Source organism: Anabrus simplex, chromosome 1, assembly GCF_040414725.1.
Source record: "Anabrus simplex isolate iqAnaSimp1 chromosome 1, ASM4041472v1, whole genome shotgun sequence".
NCBI lineage: Eukaryota > Metazoa > Arthropoda > Insecta > Orthoptera > Tettigoniidae > Anabrus > Anabrus simplex.
In genome coordinates this window covers 1,219,194,247-1,219,214,247 of record NC_090265.1, presented here as the reverse complement: position 1 = coordinate 1,219,214,247, position 20,001 = coordinate 1,219,194,247, and the positions used below count along the sequence as shown (strand labels likewise).

The window sequence follows — 20,001 nt, the reverse complement described above, 5'->3', positions numbered from 1 at the left end:
CTCCCGGATGCAAGGTCACAGTTGCGCGCCTCTACGCGCACGGCCAACTCGCCCGGTATTTAAAAAAAAAAAAAAAAAACAAAAAAAACACGTACCGTATTTATTTGCGTACTTGCCCCACAATTATTATTTTTTACAATTTTGAGGCAGGGAATTGAAGGGAAGAGAAATTACACGAGTCTTACGAGTTCAAGCAAAAGTTGTATGGCCATTTTAAAGAAAAATATAAGAAAAACTGACTTGTAGACAGGAGATGTTAATAAATAACACATGATCAAGTCAGCCCACTGCACAATGACAATGGTAACAAAGAATGCAGTGTGGTAAGTGTATTCCAGCTTCTTCCTGTCACGGTAAGTCTGCAACAAGAAAGTACTTTAAGCTGGACTTTATAAAGCGTTACTTACTATGCAGATGCTCTGCACAATTAAGTTGAACTTTATAGTATGAGAAATAGTACAGCCATCATCACAACAGTTGAATATGCGAGTCATCCTACGGACATGGCCAACTAGATCTACGCTGTGCTCCTTATTCCGAGTTTATTTGTTTATATATTTGTCCTTTTACCTGTTCTCTTGCGGCTGAAATTGTAGTTACTTTTTCTTAAATGGATATGAAATGCAGTCGCAAGCATTTTACTTCCAATGAAAAGGAGGCTGTCACGGATATTTTATTGAAACATTCTCAAATCATCTATCTATAAATCATCGGTCTATAAATATATATATATAGCTACAAAAATGAGAATAGACGTGAATTAATGAGGCAGTTCCAGGCATCTCAGAAACTTACAACTTATTAGAAAAATCAAAAATTCTCAAACTCCCCTCAGAGGGCATGCTGGGGGTGGGAGGAGGCTTGAAATTTTGGGCTCAGCATAAGAATGCACTCCTATATATTTACTCAAAGCGATAACCTATAAGTTTAGTGGGCTTAAAAAACTTTCAGGAAATTCCTAATTTTTATCCCCCTTCTCCGCAAATCAAGCTGGTGGCACAATCTGCCAGACGAGCTAGAAAATTGAAATTTGGCGAAGTTATAGCTTTTAGCCTGTAAGCGACGGAAAAATTCCAAGAATTTTAAATTTTTCACTTTTTACTCCCGATTTTTTGTCTCTCTCTCTCTCTCCCTTATACGTTAGATGTGGCTGTATTTCTAGATTGTACATACATTTTGTGATTTTGACATGTATATTTCATAACCTGACACACTTATAGGAAAGAGAGAGTCATCGAATTTGGCACGCACACAGACACGAACAATACAGGCCATATGCGAGCCAAATTTCATGATTCTAGCTTCCACGTAAGTATGCGAAAAATATAAAGTGTTAAAAAGTACCCAAATTTCACCCCATTCAAATTTTCTAACTCAATTGAACCCATAAATATGGGAGATACGAGAAAATGTTTGAGGACCAAACATGTAGAACGATAAAAGTGGCGTCTGACGGTTTAAACCGTTTGTCGATATGATGAACCGTTTAGGAGCAGTAAATCTAGAAATTAAGGTCTGCACTTACAAACATGCCCATGTTTATCTGTCATCTATATATAAAAGCAAGTCAGTTTGGAGCGATCTAGAAAGTGTGTGTCATTATTATTAATACTTTACAAATTGATACTGTCAGTAGCAGGACGTCTTCTGTTGTTATAAATTCTCCCCACACCTACTTTGACTGGCAGTAAGAATGGGATCCACCGAAGCTCAAGAGCTTCAGTTGCTTAAGTGCGGCCAGTATCCAGTATTCGGGAGATAGTGGGCTCGAACCCCACTGTCGGCAGCCCTGAAGATGGTTTTCCGTGGTTTCCCATTTTCACACCAGACAAATCCTGGGGCTGTACCTCAATTAAGGCCACGGCCGCTTCCTTCCCACTCCTAGCCCTTTCCTATCCCATCGTCGCCGTAAGACCTATCTGTGTTGGTGCGACGTAAAGCAACTTGTTAAAAAAAAAAAAAAGAAAAAAAAAGAATGGGGTCCTTCTCCAACTCTTGTGTAACTGACATTAGTAAGGAGGGCCTACCATTTTAATGAATAATTCTCTTCTCAGTTTGACTAGCAAAAGGCAAGGGAACATGCAATTTTGTTCAAATCTCCCCTACCCGGTTGTGTCTGGCAGTAGACAGGGGTGCCCGCCATTATAAACAATTTTACCCATTAAAATGTGACTGGCATTAGGCAAAGTGGCCTGGTATTGTAACTGAAACTCACCAACTCGAGTGTGACTGACAGTAAGGTGATTGGCATTAGAAAGTGAGGCCTGTCATTATAATGATAACAGTATAACTCAATATTAATTGGCAGTAGGGAAGGTGCCTGCCGTTGTAATGAAAGCTCTTCATCTGTAATGTGTCCGGAAGTAGGAAAGAGGGCCTGCCATTGTAACAAAAACTCCCCAAATCAATTGAGACCGGCAGTAGACAAGGGGGCCTGCCATGATAATGAAACTTTCCAACTCGAATGTGAATGGCAGTAGGCAAGTGAGCCTGCCGTCATCATCAGAACTCCACAACTCGTACGTTACACGGGAAAGAACGTATGGGGTCCTCCCGTGGCGTTTCTTCGATAATGCTAAGAGACATGCTATTTAATAAAATCTCAACTCAGCGCATGTACAGTAATTCACGTAGAAATCTGTATACAATGTAGAATACCGTAGCGAAGCACAGATTCATTTGTTAGTAGAGAATAAGAAAACGAACGCGGTATCTTCTAAGCAAAAGGAAGATGCTTGGTTAAGTATTGCTGAAGAATTCAATTCCTCAATACATACTGTAAGTAAACATACTATTTCAGAAGCGAAGACTGTACAAGTATTATTATACCTAGCACTAATTTGGTTATAATTTATTATAGCGAGATGCCAACAATTGCTGGAGGTATGGGCAATATGAAATGCCATCACAGGAATCTCCTTTTGAATTCCACTTCACTGTAAAATTCAAATGGGTCCATAACATTATGCAAGTATCGCTTTGGAGCACGGATTTCTTCTAACTCTTCCTCAAAATCTTCATCCATTTTATAGGTTAAGATGCGCAATAAGTCAAGGGTCTGCTTGACTTGAAGTTCAACTTATTTCATCACATAAGTAACACTTAAATGACTATGAATTTCAATAAGTCCAGCTTCATGAAGTTAGACTTTATGAAGTATATCACTATAAAGTAGGACTTATTTGTGCCGGAATCTGGAATAAAGTAGAGATTTATGTTCGACTTGAACGTAAGTATTACTTATTGCGACTATGAATACCGGCCTTAGAATAGTATAATAATAGAGTAAAGATCCTCTTGTATTGTCGTTCCAACCAGTAATATATCATTCAATGAAATATTGTCAGAAGTTTTTGCAGATGCATCAAATACAACCCTCGTTTTTGTAGCAGAGCTACTCTAAGATGATGGGGGTAGATAATAGGTTCTACCTTCATTCCCTGACCTTAAACATATGCCTCATGGCCTGATACTCATGATGAAAGTTACAGTACTTGTGCTTAAGTGAGGGCTGCCTACTGAAATGCAGTTCTAATTGATTTAGTCCTGACATGGCATGATTGAAGGAGTTTCCCCAGAACCTCAGGTTTCTGCTTGAGGGGTAAGTGAACTATAAATCTACCTGTAGCATCCCTAGTGGTATGCTCTGTAAAGTGCCTTTCTGTGGCTCTCTTCTCTTGTCATCACTGGGGATGTAAGCTTTTCTATTTCCCAGAACTGCTGTAGCTGGGTGTCTAACCTGTCCTCTGACTTCAACAAACATGCAATTAGAGTAAGACATTTCCCTTCCCTCTGATGGTAGTGTCCAGCAATAATCCATCCTAGTTCAGTGTCTTGAAGAATAGGATAATCTGGTGATAAGAGTTCTGTGACCAAGTTTCAATAATGAAGAGAAATGTTCTGCGCCTATTAACAACTCATTGTCACCTGGCTGGAAGAATTTGGGATCAGCGAGCTTCAAGTCAGTGAGCAAGTTCCAATGCTCATGCTGAATGTAGAGCTAACCACTCTACCCCACCAAGTGCCTTTACCTTTCACCCTTCCAATGGCCTTCATGGCTTGTACGGAGATGACTTTACTTACTTACTCCATGGCTCTACGGTCCTTTAAGGACCTTGGCCTCCTTGACCACAGCTCTCCAGTCGTCCCGATCTTCAGCACGCCTACGCCACCTCCTGACTCCAACAGTCCTCAGATCAGTCTCCACGTCCTCCAGCCATCTCATCTGGGGCCGACCTCTCCTTCTCCTGCCCCCCCAGGGTGCCCTATCAGTGCCTTCCTTGGAAGTCTTCCCTCCTTCATTCTTTCCACATGCCCCAGCCATCCAATTTGTCTCATTTTGACCGAGTCCGCCAAGTCCGGCTCCTTATACAATGATCTTATTTCTTCATTTGTTCTGATTCTCCATAAATCTCCCTCCTTCACCGGTCCAAATATCTTCCTCAGTACTTTCCCACACATTGAATCTCCTCTCTATGGCCTCAGTCAATACCCATGCCTCACTCCCAAACATAACTACTGGTTTAATTATTGTTTTGTAGAGAGTCAGTTTTAATTTCCTGCTTAAGTTTTTACTTCTCAGAAGAGGGTACAGTGCTCTGTAGGATCTGTTGGCAGCCTTAATACGATTTACAATATCTGTCTCAACTTTATTTTTTGATGTTTTTACTGAGTCAAGGTATGTGAAGCTATCTACTGCTTCAAAGGTGTAATCATCCACTTGGAGTTTTTCGGTGTTCCTTCCACTTCTCTCCGTTACCATATATTTAGATTTAGCCTCACTTATCTCTAAACCCAAAGACCCAGCCGCATCTTTCAGCTCCCTCAAGGCAGTTGTCAGTGCCTCGTTAATTCTAGCAGTTACCACCACATCACCTGTATAAGCCAAAACTTGGATCAGTCTATTGTAAATATTACCACCCAGATTAGTAGTTATTGATCTTACAGCTTTCTCCAGCACTATATTAAATAACACTGGTGATAAGGGATCTCCTTACCTTAGGCCTTCTTTGGTGCTGAAAGATCTTTACAGACTTTCCGGTACTTTTACCTGACTTCTGCTGCTCTCCAGGGTCATCTTAATCAATTTTATTAACTTCTGTGGGAATTTAAAATCCTTCATTGTTTCCCATAATATCGATCTCTTTATTTAGTGATAGGCTTGTTTAAAATCTATAAAAAGGTCCTTGTCGAACGTTGTATTCGTTTGTCTTTTCCAGAGTCTCTTTATGGTGAAAATATGGTCCGTCATTGATCTTCCAGGTCTGAAATCAGCTTGGTACTTCCCTATAATTCTTTCCGCTATACTAACTCTCTTTGTTATGGGTGTAGAGAGGATTTTGTACACTATAATCAGTAAAGATATACCTCTATATTCTCGTATTGCATGCGTGACCCCTTCTTAAGTATAGGGCGTATATTTGCTAGTGTCCAGTACTCCGGCAATTTACCTGTTTCCTATACCTTTTTAATTATCTCATGTATTCTCCTCAGCAACACTTCTCCATGTTTTACCATTTCTGCTGTTATGAGCCCATTCCCTGGGGCTTTACAGTTCTTCAATTGTTTTATAACTTCTTATTTCTTCAACCGATGGTGATTTCATATCTCCTTCATCCTCGTCTCCATTCTCATCGTTCCTCTCTTCCCCCTCACACTGCATCTCCACATTCCCCCTCCTCATCTCTCTGAAGTTTCCATACTACCTGACCCTTCTCTTTCTTCATTTATTGGTCTGACAGGCGGTAATGTTTTGAAATGTTTTACCCATTTTTTCAGAATTCGTTCTTTCCCAACAATCAGTCTCATCCTTAACCCTTTCCCGCCCACATTTTCAGTCCGCTTATCGCCCAATTTCAACCTATTATTTAGGAAAAATTGAAGCAGAGCACACTGTTTCAGAAAAAGTTAAATATAATAAAATCTGTTGATCACAATGTACTCAAATTTTCAATAATATTAGAAAACATACCATCACATCCATTTCCATATTCACCGAGTCATAAGGTTGTTGGTTCAAACCTCCACGCCCCCTAAATGTGGTACTCGACACAAAGGTAGGCTCTATTTGTCACATTCACATGTTGTATGAATTCCTCTAAACCAAAAACCGTGTGATTCTGGAACTGGAATGTATACTGTATATCAGCTTCTATTTCCCCTGAGCAAGTGTCTTCACATTATGTGTCTATGTTTCCGGAATGTGCCTGTTTGAATGCTGCATTGATATATATATATATTGGATAACAAGATGGCGGCTAGAGTAGACACGCGCAAGCTTAGTGCTGCTGCAGTTTGTGTTGTTTGTGTGGTAATAATCAGAGTTGTTGCGCTTTACGGTTCTCTGCACGGGTGTATTCGAGTTAAGGAATCGGTGTGTGCAAGTGAAAAAGTGAGTTCTCCTTTTGCATGGCTACTAGCAGAGAGAAACTACTACATTCCGGCGTTCTCTCTGACTGGATGCGCCATTTTCCAGACTTATAGGCGCCTCCCTACTGGCTCGGAGCCGGACAAGCCTAGGCCTGGTCGCTCAGCGATTAGGGGCTTGCTTTGCCTCCTACTACTGGCTGGAGATGTCCACTTAAACCCCGGTCCCACCACTTGTGAAATGAAAACAGACATAAACATCTATTGTCAAAATGTGCGAAGCCTAAACAATAAGTTGTCTGATTGTGAACTATCCCTGCCAGACTTAAGAGAAGTTGACGTGATTGGACTTACGGAAACATGGCTCTCTTGGGCTAGTGACAGTGAACTACCACTCAGTGCTAATTACAGCATATTCCGTCGTGATCGCGCTACTCTAGGTGGTGGAGTGATGTTAGCAGTGAACAGTGCGTTACCGTGTAAACGAAGGACAGATCTCGAACGGAACTGTGAGTTAGTGTGGGTGGAGCTACTCTTTCCTCGACGCCCTGTACTTGTGGGATGTTACTACAGACCACCAAACAGCCCATTCTGTGACCTTGAACAGTGCCTGGACTCAGTCATTGCAGCTCTCCCTCATGGTGAAGTAATTTTAATGGGCGACTTTAACCTGTCTATAAAGTGGTCTTCTCCAACTACCGGACTGTCAGCTAACAACTGCGACACATACTTTATAGACAGTTTTATTAATGGCCTCGGACTGAAACAGTTTAATATGTACCCAACCCGTGGACCCAACACCCTGGACTTCATACTCTCCTCATTAGAACTTAAAACATTAACCCCAGGCAGAAACCTTTTCCTGTGCGACCACCAGTCTCTCGATGCTACACTCCTTCTTCCCCACCCCTCTTCAAAGCCTCACAGCAGGACATCCTACCGCCCTACCTACATCTGGCGACGTGCCGACTGGCCTGCAATGTGTCGTGCCCTGGAATGCCTTCCCTGGAGTCTGCTCGAAATAGCTGACATCGAATCGGCTCTTGACCTGCTGTACGACTGGCTGCAAGCTGCAATTAAAGACTTCGTACCTGCACAACGGGCTACTACCAGCAAACATCAACACTGGATATCACATGAGACCAGACTGATACTGTTTAATAAAAAGAGAGCTTGGCGCCTGTGGAAAGACTTCCCTAACCCACACACTCACAATACTTTCGTTAAAATCCGCCGCCACGCGAGGTTTATGGTCAGAAGAGACTACAAAACACACGTAGACACTGTCACTGAAAACGTCCGCAGCAATCCCAAGCGCTACTGGAGTCTCATCAACACACGAAGAAGGACGGAGCGGATTCCTGTCACCGTGAACCACAACGATGCAACAGCAGACGGCGCCGATCGCAATGAACTGTTCAACAGGTATTTCTTCTCCAACTTCTCCCCTCCCTTACAAAACCAACCGCTCCCACCCATTGGTACAGCCTCAAACAGAACCCTATCAAGCATAACTACCACACCAAGTGAAGTTCATGACCTTCTTCAAACTCTTCGTACCAACAAAGCTACCGGTGCCGACACTATAGGTCCTCTTTTCCTAAAAAATACTGCCAGTACTCTTTGTGTCCCTCTATCTAAATTATTTAACAGATGTTTTGCCGCGGGCTATTTTCCTAATACCTGGAAACAGGCAAATATTGTTCCACTTCTCAAATCAGGCAACAAATTTAATGTTTCATCTTACCGACCAATTTCTATTCTCCCCACACTATCCTTTATCTTTGAAAAAATTATACACCAGCGTCTCCTCGCATTCACGTTGCCGTATATCTCAACCAAGCAGCATGGTTTTCTACCAGGTGGCTCTTGTCTAACAAACCTAGCCACTCTGCATAGCTTTGCATCACACGCCATTGCAGCTAAATCGCAGCTGGATATCTGCTACGTAGACATTTCGAAAGCTTTCGATTCTGTAGACCATACTCTGTTGCTCCATAAACTCTCCGAACGATTTAATATACATGGCAGTCTTCTGACCCTTCTTTCTGGCTTCCTACATAACCGTTGGCAGAGAGTGGTAATATCAGGCACTTCATCCTCATGGTTACCAGTCACGTCCGGTGTCCCACAAGGCAGTACTCTTGGCCCCTTGCTGTTTTCTTTGTTTATGGACGATCTGCCGTCCGAACTCAACGAAACAGCCAATACCCTACTCTTTGCTGACGACTGCAAGATATTTAGGGAGATCAGGAATCCAGGAGATGCAGCTCTGCTACAGTCCTCACTTAATGCCCTCTCGAACTGGTGCCGTACTTGGAAACTTATCCCTAATCCACAAAAATGCAGCCACATGACCATAACATTACGTAAATCTCCTCTACCGACATCATATTACCTACTCGACAAGCCCATCACCGTAGTTACGCAACAGCGTGACCTAGGTGTAATATTTGATACAAAATTACAATTTAAGACCCACATAGAAACATATACAACCAAGGCCATGAAATTACTAGGCATTCTCTATCGCTTCACAGAAATTTCTGACCCCATTGCTCTTCGTCACTTCTTCCTCACGATCATTCAACCTCTCTTAAACTACTGCTCTCCTATTTGGACAACAGCCTCCCCCTCCAATACTAAGCAGTTAGACAGAGCAGTGTCCTTCTTTGCTGCAATTGTAAGGAACAGAAACCCCAAGCTCAGAAATCTGTCTACGCAGCAGGTATTAATGGCAATTAATATGTCACCGCTGCACATCAGGCGACAGGTATCTGACCTGAGTTTCCTCCACGGGATCTTAAATGGGCATTACCGCTCGGAACATCTTGTCTCACTCTTCTCTCTCCGCGTTCCTTCCCGCTCCACCCGAACCAAAGACCTTCTCCACATTCCCCACACTCAGCACTCAATACTTCAACGATCTTTCCTAATCCGCCTCCCGACACTCTTTAACAATATTAACAGGAGACAAGAACTCGATATAACATCAAATAAAAGTGTATTCGAGAGGTGTGTAAATAGCCTCTTAAAGATAAGTTGATGTGAAGGGATTATACCGCCATCTTGACCCACGACGACTTGGCTATGAATATGGACATTCTTATGGTTTTCGATTTGGACAGTTGTTATTAGTAGGCTGTGTACCTGATCTTGTTATATTTTGTTATGTTTGTTATATTTTATTATGAAAGTTTACGTTGGTTAAATAGTCTGTTGGCAGTGCAAGTGAAATTTGCTCAGTGTAGCTGTATCTTGTGCTTTGTGAATAAATAAATATATATATATATATATATATATATATATATACACAGTGAAACTCGGTTAAGAAGTTCCCGCATAAGAAGTTTTCCCGCCTAAGAAGTGTGATATTCTTGGTCCCTTGATCAGTTGCATTAAGATATATGTATATTTTTCCCGTTTAAAGTATTCTGTTGTAAATATATTTCCCGCTTAAACAGTTCAGATTTTAGAGCCCCTTGAGATAGAAAACGTCCGCTCAAAGCAGCCCGTGGTTAGAACCCTCCAGTCTCCGCGCAAGTTGCACCCTGTGTTAGACCGTTCGCGCGCTCGCGGTGTGTGTCTGGTGTCACGAAACATGTGCGGGCCTGCCACGGCCATATGACGTCACGCTATGACAACACGGACAGCAGATGCTCACTCTCGACTTGTGGAATCGAATCGAACCCATCAGTCAAAATTTCCACTCCACCGTTCCATCTAGCGGAATAAAATCGAACGGGATTCTACGTAAGAAACATGAAGTACGCAATGGATGATATCAAACTTTAATGCAGTAATTTGCGGGCCGCGACAATGTGAAGTCATTAATCGAGGTGGCCTAAACATTAATTAAAAACCTTTAAGTGCATTTGTCCACAACATTACTGTTAACCTACCACAAAAATGAATATTCTAACCTGTCTGATTTGTCATTCCCTTGCTTATTTCCTTCCAGGCATTCTGTCTTACGTTGTTGCAATAATACTTATGGGTCTTGCCGTAGAGGAAATTACGTTTTTGAACTAAACTGATAAGATTTTCCGTGTCTATTATTAGTGAGGTGAATAAAAACAACTTCGCGACTCTATGCAGTATGCAGGAAACAGCTGATTTGCCAGCAGCCAGCTGATACACATGCCGCCAAACAGCCGGCCGAAAGATCCCGATCGTTTACGAAGTTGAACGAATGTTGATAGCCAACTGGGTGTTGAGGGAGGCACACATAGGCATTGCAATACCACGTGTTGGTATAAAATTGAAAGTTATTTTTAATTTTACCTTTATACGAGCTAAACATTGTATTATCGTGTCACTCGTAATTATTACATTGCATTGTTAGAACGTAGCACAAGGATGAGGGGACATGAAATAAAATTCTCGCGGGGAAAGAAACTGTTTACGTTTAGATGTGCTAGCATTGCTACTGCACCTTTATCTCTCCCACGTAATACCCCAGATACATTTCCATGCACTAATTTCTGCAACTTCGAACCTGTGTTTCTTTTCTTCAGTACCTATAGCATGAAGAGGATTGAAGCGGGAAAATAAACTCAATACTGGCTTGGCCATGCGGTACTTGTGAAACAGCCAGAAACTACGCCTGTTGCCGTGACAACCAGTAGGAATGCAGGGGCGATTTAGGCCTAGGTTCTAAGAATCTCTAAGACTAAGTTGCTAGATTTCCCATTTGCTGCCGTTATCCTTGAAGCAGGTGTCAGGGGTGTGAGGAAGATAGAAAGCACATCCTAACAAACTAGTACACGTCTTGTCTTTGCTTCTTGTAAGCCTAAGCTACGGATTGCCAAGCATAGTGTAGCGTCGTAATTAGTATGAATAGGAGTCGGTGAAGTTGTAATATCAACGTACAAGCTTTTTTTTAAAGTGAAAATGAGCGCAACTCAGAGGAAAGAGATCAAGCGAATGGCAGTAACAATAAAAGACAAAGTGGAGATTATAAGGAAAGTGGAGTCATCTACACTTTCTCGTGTTGCTTTGGCAAAGGAGCTGGGGATGCCGCCGTCTACTTTGAATGGTATTATAGCGAAGAAAGAAGAGATCTCTGCTTCTGCAGGGAATACTTCAGCAAATTGTAAGGAAGTTAAATCTGAAAAGTATGATGAAATAGAACAAGTTCTGCTAATATGGTTTAAACAGCAGCGAAGTTTAAACATACCTTTCAGTGGGACTATTGTGCAGGAGAAAGCCTCATGCAAATTAAGGGTACCTTTTACCGCGTCGAGTGGGTGGCTGGAACGCTTTAAAAATCGAGCCGGCATCGTTTACAAAGTCGGCCCCGTGGTGTAGGGGTAGCGTGCCTGCCTCTTACACGGAGGCCCCGGGTTCGATTCCCGGCCAGGTCTGGGATTTTTACCTGGATCTGGTTAGAGGTGCACTCAGCCTACATGATTAGAATTGAGAAACTATCTGACGGTGAGATAGCGGCCCCGGTCTAGAAAGCCAAGAATAACGGCCGAGAGGATTAGTCGTGCTGACCACACGACACCTCGTAATCTGCAGGCCTTCGGGCTGAGCAGCGGTCACTTGGTAGGCCAAGGCCCTTCAAGGGCTGTAGTGCCATAGGGTTTTTGGTTTTCATTTACAAAACAATTTGTTGCAAAACAGAGAGTGTAAGTTCGGAGGAAAGGGAAGTGTGGAAGGACATGGTTCTCCCTGCTAAAATAATCAAACCTTGCAACGTTTTTATATAACTTAATATGATCCCTTCTCTTATCAAATATATTTATAATATGGTATGTTCAATAATTTTACTTTATCTCTAAAAATATTGTCATGATAATCGAATTTTTATATTGTGGCTTTCTGTAAGCAGCTCTTATATATCGGCCTATTTCGGTATTGTTCACAAACAAGGAAATCTGTTGGCTGTGTGTTTCACATGTATTTCAAAGTACAGAATAAGTTTTTGGGCATTACCCCTTTTAAGAAGTTTCCTGCTTAAGTTTTTTTTTTTTTTTTTTTTTTGCAGTCCCTTGAAAAACTTCTTAACAGAGTTTCACTGTATATGCAAGTGGCTATCTCATTGAATAGTTTGTCTCCTCCTAACACATGACAAAAATAATATATTTCTCATAATACTCTTTCAAAATTATGGACAGGTTCAACATCAATCATATAATCATTCGGAGTAACGAAACGAAATATTTGTGTTAACTGAAATGCCGCGGCATCGCAATCTGGTCCGAATTCTCGATATCTGTTTTCACTTACATCATTGTTATCACTAAAATTATCTTAGTTGATACGTTATTCCCTCACTAAAAATTCACTCCCAACCCTACTCAACGATTCTGTGTCACTTTCGTCGCCTATATTCAGCTCAGTTTCAATATCCGCAGTATTCAATCTCGCCATGTTTACGAACGAAACAGCTGTCCCGCGCTCGCGGAAGTTCAAGACCGTTTCCTAGGCGATGTCAAGACAGATTATCGCTCTGCTTTCATTTCCTAAGCCTTTTAGATCATACTGCGTGTTCATAAATGCCTCATAAACACTTCAAAGCCGAAGAAATCGAAATGGACAACTAACTATCAACTATCGCATAGTTCGCGTAAGTGTGCAGATAATGCAGGCGCTAAGGACCAGAAGGCAAAGTGAAGAGTCGGGCGCTAAGGGCGGGAAAGGGTTAAGCATATTCACTGTAGGCTGATATCCCTGCTTTACTCATCCAACCCCATGGAAGAATTTTCTACCTTGTTTTCAAAATTCTTATGCATTTCATCCACTCTCATCCTTTCTTTTATTCTTTTCTTGTTCCTTATCAATGCTATTCTCCGTTTCTCTTTAAAATTGCCATATTATTTCGAGTGGGTCTCTATAGCATTCTCCGCAATAATCAGACCCCGAAGTTCCTGGGAATAACCCTGGACAGAACTCTGTCTTATAAGCAGCATCTGAAACATCTAACTGGCAAACTAAAAACTGGAAATATCATCATTCACAAACCGTGTGGTACAACATGGGGACCCTCTGCTGACACCCTTAGATGATCTTCTCTAAGCCTGGTGTACTCGGCAGCAGATATAGTGCACTTGTTTGGCTAAACAATCCATATGCAGGAAATGTAGATGTCCAGTTGAATATCCCAGGAACACCCCCTGTAGATGTGGGACACAGGACACAGGTGAGGAATACAACCACGGTATCCCTGCCTTTCCGTAAGAGCCAAATAAAAGGGGCGACCAAGGGATGATACTTCTGGAACCGTGAGACCATCTGTGATTAGTACCATTATGCGATGAACACTGTGGGTCGACTTTACTTGCAATCAGCACTACTACAAGGGATGGGTAGAAGCAGAGTAGGGTTCGGCCCCACAAGTGGCCACGACTGGTCTGTAGTCCAACAGCTCTGCACTCCGACCGGCCAACCGAGCAGAGGAAGGGTGGCTATGGCTCTACTGTGGCTCTACGCCTCTGCATTCGGGACACTGCTGGATCTCATGGCTGGCCCCAACCGTCGGCTGTCCTGAGAATGGCTTACCATTCTCCTGCACTAAGACGAATGCCAGGACAGTTCCTCGTATAGGCCACGGCCACCAACCCCTCGCCTTCTCCGTGCATCTCCTTCACCGTAACAAATCTCCCGGCCTGAGAGACGACGTTACCATCTAAGAGATCCGCCTCCCGCTTCAGGGGAGGAATGAAAAAGTTTTAGTAGTGGTGGTAGTAGTAGTCATTCATTCCCTGGGTCTTTACTGTTCAATTGTTTTATAATTTCTCTTATTTCTTCAACCAATGGTGATCACATATCGTCTTCATCCTGACCTCCATTCTCCCTCACACTCATCTCCACATTCCCCCTCCTAATCTCTCTCTGAAGTTTCCGTATTACCTGATCCTTCTCTTTTTTTGTTTATTGATCTGACAGTAAAATAATGTTTTGAAATGTTTTGCCCATTTTTCCAGAATTCATTCTTTCCCAACAATGTCTCATCCTTAAGCATATTCACTCTAGGTTGATATCCCTTCTTTACTTGACCGACTCCATGGAAGAATTTTCTACCTTGTTTGTTTTCAAAAGTCTTCTGCATTTCACCCACTCTCTCCCTTTCTTCTATTCCTTAGAAATGTCTTTGCTATTCTCCATTTCTCTTTAAAAAACTGCCATATATTTTCAAGTGGGTCTCTGTAGCATAATTTGTTGGGCCAGATTTTTCTTCTTACCCACTTCGTCATACCATTTATTTCTATTCTGTTTCCTTCTCTCTCTAAGTACTTCCGGCGCTGTTGCGTTTATTGCTAGCTTTGTTTCTTCCCACATTGTATTGATGTCCACATCCCCGTTTCTACCCATCTGTAGTTTTCTTTGCAACCGGTCTCTATACTTTTCCTCCTTCTCAACCCTCAACAGTTCTACATTACAAACCCTGCTCTGCTCAGCTCTGTCCCTGGGTTTAATTGCCAGTCTTTCTTGGAACTTGATCCTCATTAGTATGTGATCCAAATCACTGTCTCACCATGCATGCTTCTCACATCCATAATATTGGGGGCATGTTGCACATCTATCAGCACATGGTCTATATGGTTCTTTGTCAGACCATCTGGTGATATCCATGTCTCTCTATGGTTCTCCTTATGGGGAAAACATATGCTCTTAATCACAGCTCCTTGCTAAAGGCAAAATCAATCAATTTCCATCCATTCTCATTGGATTCTTGGTGTCTAGTGTGATATCCTGCCACTGGGTGGTTTTCTTTCTCTTTGCCTACTTTGGCACTGTAATCCCCTAGGACAACTTTATCATACTTGGACAACCTGTCATATACTTTCTCCAGTTTTTCACAGAACTGTTCTTTCTCTTCCTCTTCAGCATCCTCTGTTGGGGCATGAACACTAATTAGTGATATGTTGGCAAATCTCCCTTTCAATCTTAAGTGGCATAGTCCGAGGCTTATTGCTTCATATTCAATCATATTATGACTGATCGATTTCTTGACCATAAACCCTGTTCCTATTATATTTTCTTCCTCCCCACTATTGAACAAAATGTAGTGCTGTAGTCTGCCACCTCGATAGTCTTCCATCATCTCCTGTAATGCTGCCACATCTGTCAGATATTTAAGTAATTCCTCCTCCAATCTTCTTCTAGTTCCAGCCTGAAAGATACTTCTCACATTCCATGTTCCTCTAGATCCGTATCGTTGCCATTTAGCACGCTTTAGTCGTCGTAAGTTTGGGACTGTCCGGTTATCTCGATTTGGTTTCTGAACAATGTGTAGTTTTGTGGTGGTGGAGTTGTTAGCCCCAAGCACCAACCCCCAACCCGGAGGACCAGGGTATCACTTAGTCTGGATCATCACCTTAGACCTGTCCGGCTTGTGTGGCCCTACCAGGAGCATATGCTCTTGCCGGCATAGCTCTAAGGATCATTTGAACACACAAGCCTCCAAAACACCCAGAAAAATGTATTTTGCCTTCATCAAGGTGCTGATACCATTGGGAGACCTGAGATGACTGCTTTTTGCTTTTTAAATACTAGTATTCATGTTTATTATTATGTTTGTTTATTCATACCCCCTACTCTTGATGTGTAAATTACTTCATATTTATTTTTTATTGAATACTTTTATTATTACATATCCCTTAAAATCTAAACAAACTAATATTTAATACAGTAAATTATGCTTATGCTTTATTTCATTGCATATTGTTATTCTATGACAACATGACTTTTTTATGATGAATAGATACAGTATGAAAGTATTTCTTCCCAAATAGATTTGTTATACACCCCCTGTGGGTGAGGGACACAGATGAATACACCCGCAATATCCCCTGCCTGTTGTAAGAGGCGACTAAAAAGGGCGACCAAGGGATGATTGTATTAGAATCATGAAACTACTTGTGATTCGTACCATCACGCGGGGAACACCATGGGTTGCCTTTAATTGTGAGTAGTACCACTATAAGTAAGATTCTAATAGAATAAAATTTATTGTAGCCACCTATTCAATACAATTCACCATTTGTGGTGATTAAATTCTAAGTGATTTGTATACACTACATAGGTACATGTTTCACCCTGTTTTTTGGGCATCTTCAGTCTATTGTCAATCTTAAGGTCAAACGCAGGTCTTGTTTGAGTCAGGGCCTTACTTTAGGTGATATGTACAAAAAATTATATAAAAGTCCAACTTAAATCAAAAACCAAAATTTGTTACATGAATACATTTCATTTTTGTAACAATTTACAAACTGTACAAAGCAACAATTGGATCTCTTCATCTTTGGATGAATCGTTAGGTTGGTAGTTTGTAGAAAGTATGTTCGTCCAAGGTTCTTTTTGTTCACCTATGCCATTTGTTCGGCAGCAACAAATGGGAACCATAGTTTGTTGTTGTTCTTGTAGTACCACTATGTTAGGTACACATAGGTTTGTAATTAGCAGCAACATAAGGTGAGTCTGCATGGTACCCTTGATTAGTATCATTGTGAGAAACACCATGGGTCTGGGCATTACCTGGGATTAGTACCACATCAGCGACACCGTGGGTCTGCGTCGCCTGTGATTAGTATCCACTATATGAGGAACACCATGGGAATACCAGCACCCATGATTAGTACTGTACACCCAGGTGAGGAACACCGTGGTTTTGCGTTGCCTATGAGTGGCACCATTATGTGAGAAACACCATAGGTCTGTGTTACCTGTGCGAAGTACAATACTTGTGAGTAGTACCATAATTTGTGGAACACCGTGAGTCTACACTACTTTTGATTAGTACCACATGACAAATACCATGGTTCTACTTCATTAGCGATAATTACCATTATGAGGGGCTGCAGACAAGGATTTTGGACCCCTTTAGACAACAAGCATCCTTGATTCAGGATTGTGCTTTAGAAGCAGTCCCTTGGTCAGTAATACTGTTATTTATGATAGTTTCTGGGTCGGATCCACTGATTGTTTTAAATTCATATCCATCCATTCATTCCTCATCATCATGTTTTTTATTTTGGTCAGTGGATGATTTTGAACTTTTAAATTGTCATAACATTTTGTCTCATTTCGTACCATTAGGGGCTGATGACCTAGATGTTAGGCCCCTTTAAACAAGCATCATCATCAGATTTGTTAAACCTGCACCAATCAGACTACAGACTAGGGAAAAATCTTTAATTAAGGTACATAATGTTCTTACATATATGTGTAATTGAAGAACTGAAGATCGATATACAGGTAAGTGGGTCGCCCTATGGTAGAAATCCAAACCGTGTAATTGAAGTCCTAGCCCTCTTTCCTATCCCATTCTTGCCTTACAACCTGTCGTCAATCAGTGTGATTTAAGCCAATATATATAAAAATCTGCTAATGTTGTTTAACTCATTAGTGCCCCTGTACATTTCCTGTGTTTGCCTAATGTGGTAAGCTTGAGATACATCAACTTGCAAGCTAAAAATATGTTTAAAATGGCTCCCCATCTCTTACTGCTTACTGAAGAAAGAAGAATAAAACAACACCCAAGCAAAAGGAAAGAAAGATAAGTCCTACGTGGTAAGTCCTTGAACTTATGGAAAGTGCAAATAACATATAATCTAGACCACTCCCCCCACCCCCTCCCCCTTAATACAGTTACTGTAATGTGTACATCAAAATAAAGGCAGAAAATGTTTAAATTTAAGCGAGTGAAGGAGAGAATGTATGACTAGTTCAGGTTGATGGGTTCAAGTCCGGCGGTATTTGAAGATACTCAAATACACCAGTCTCATGTCTGTAGACCTACCGGTATGTAAAAGAACTCTTGAGGGACGTTTATGAAAACCATAGAAATAGTTAGTAGAACTAATAACATTATTATTCTCAGTTCCGCAGTGAGCTTTAAAACTGACCTAATTTCCGTTCACATAGCTTAGCACATTAGTTCTCCTACAGTATATGTTTCCTGGATAAGCTTGAAGATATAACCAGCCTGTAAACTAAAAATATGCCCAATAATCTCTCTCCTTTACTGGTTATTGAAGAGAGAAAGAAACGTTCGCTCAAAAGAAAGGAAAGGCACTAAATAATTTCTGGAACTTTTAAAAAACAAACTGCAAAGACTTATTAAATAAATTGCATCGTTTAAGACAAGCCTCTTTTCAAGAATATGGTTATAGTAATGCGTATATCAAAATAAAGGTAGAAATGTGTAACAATTTGAGTGAGAGTGAGAAAGTGTGTTTATTTCCTTAATTCCTCATTGAGCATGGAAACGAGTTTAATTATGAATATCTTGATTTATTTAATCTTAACATTTATCATTTACTGGAGTAAGGGATTGATCATTATCGATGCTTATACATTGAGGTTAGTTTGTTAAAGTTACGTCTAGTGATTTTAATATGTAACTAATCATGTTGGCAGCAGTGATGAGCCTTAAAAAAAAAAAAAAAAAAAAAAAAAAAGGAGACCCGAGCGGCAATATTTACCTTTTAGTGTATGGCCTTACGTGGCGATTACTATAATGAAGGTCATGGGAAGTGAACGCGTGGTTTTTAACTGAAAGAGAAAGATTATGAGCCAGGAGCTGTTAGTGGAATACAGTTCATTTGCATGTAACAGAGTTCAAATAATGCCGTAGAAGAATGAATTTCATGATATTACTGAAATACAGGTGAGATAGAAATGCAACCATTAGAGCCGGCACTGTTGGTGGCAGGACTTTAGCTGCAGATATCAGAGGGGTGCTTTGACGTGGTATAGTGACGGTCGTGGGAAGCGACCGTGCAGCATACGGCTGCAGTAGAAAGATTATGAGACACGTGTTTGGGACATAGAACACTCTTCCGTTTTAACTGTTAGCAGGTTATTTAAACGAGACACATTAAAATAATGCCAACAACTGATATTTGCCATAATGTGCAATATAAACTGTGGTTCTGTCAGTAGAAGTTGTACATTGCTGTCAGTCAGCCAAGGAGAAAAGAAAGAGGAAAAAGGTATACGTTGGACGACTAAGTCAAATTTATAACAGAAGTGAACAATAATCCACATAAAACTAAAATTGAAATCTATGGACATTTAAGAATTGTTTACACGACACTTTGCACAGTCATTAGTAAAAGAAACGCTATTTTAGACAACTCTTTTAAAAGTGGGTGCAAAACCAACAATGTTGATTAATAATATTGCAAACATGATCTATTAAAAGAACCACATGTACAAACTGCATTGTTAATTTATATTTCTGAAATTATCTGGCATTAATCTTATTCCTGAAAATAGAAAAATATTTACTTGTGTCTAGACCCCTTCACATATTAGACCCTCCCTAGCTTTTCAAGATGAAGAAAATGAAATGAACTAAAATCTCACATACAAGACACACTCCCGTCCAACATAATTCGTCAGAGAAGAACAACGATTCTGCTTCGAAGTGGGTACAAGTCTTATTGCAACTCTGATGGCATTGCACAAATTTGTGAATAATTTAGTCAGCATAACCCATGCAATGAAAACACGCGTCGAAATCATGCAGTACATTTGTGTTTCGTAGTTAAATATCCGCCTCCGTAGCGTAGGCCTACTGCAGCTGTGATGACGTTGCACAAATAGGTAAATAGTTTTGTGTCTGACTCGTGCAATGCAAGCATGCATCAGTCATGCTACATGTCTGTTTTGTAGTTAAGA

At 41.0% G+C, this 20,001-nt stretch overlaps 1 protein-coding gene across 6 annotated transcripts in view; it reads right to left on the bottom strand.

Annotated features, from left to right (window-relative positions):
- Positions 1-20,001, bottom strand: part of Atpalpha (sodium/potassium-transporting ATPase subunit alpha) — a 324,453-nt gene that overhangs the window by 36,514 nt on the left and 267,938 nt on the right. The gene's annotated exons all lie outside the window — the stretch shown is intronic.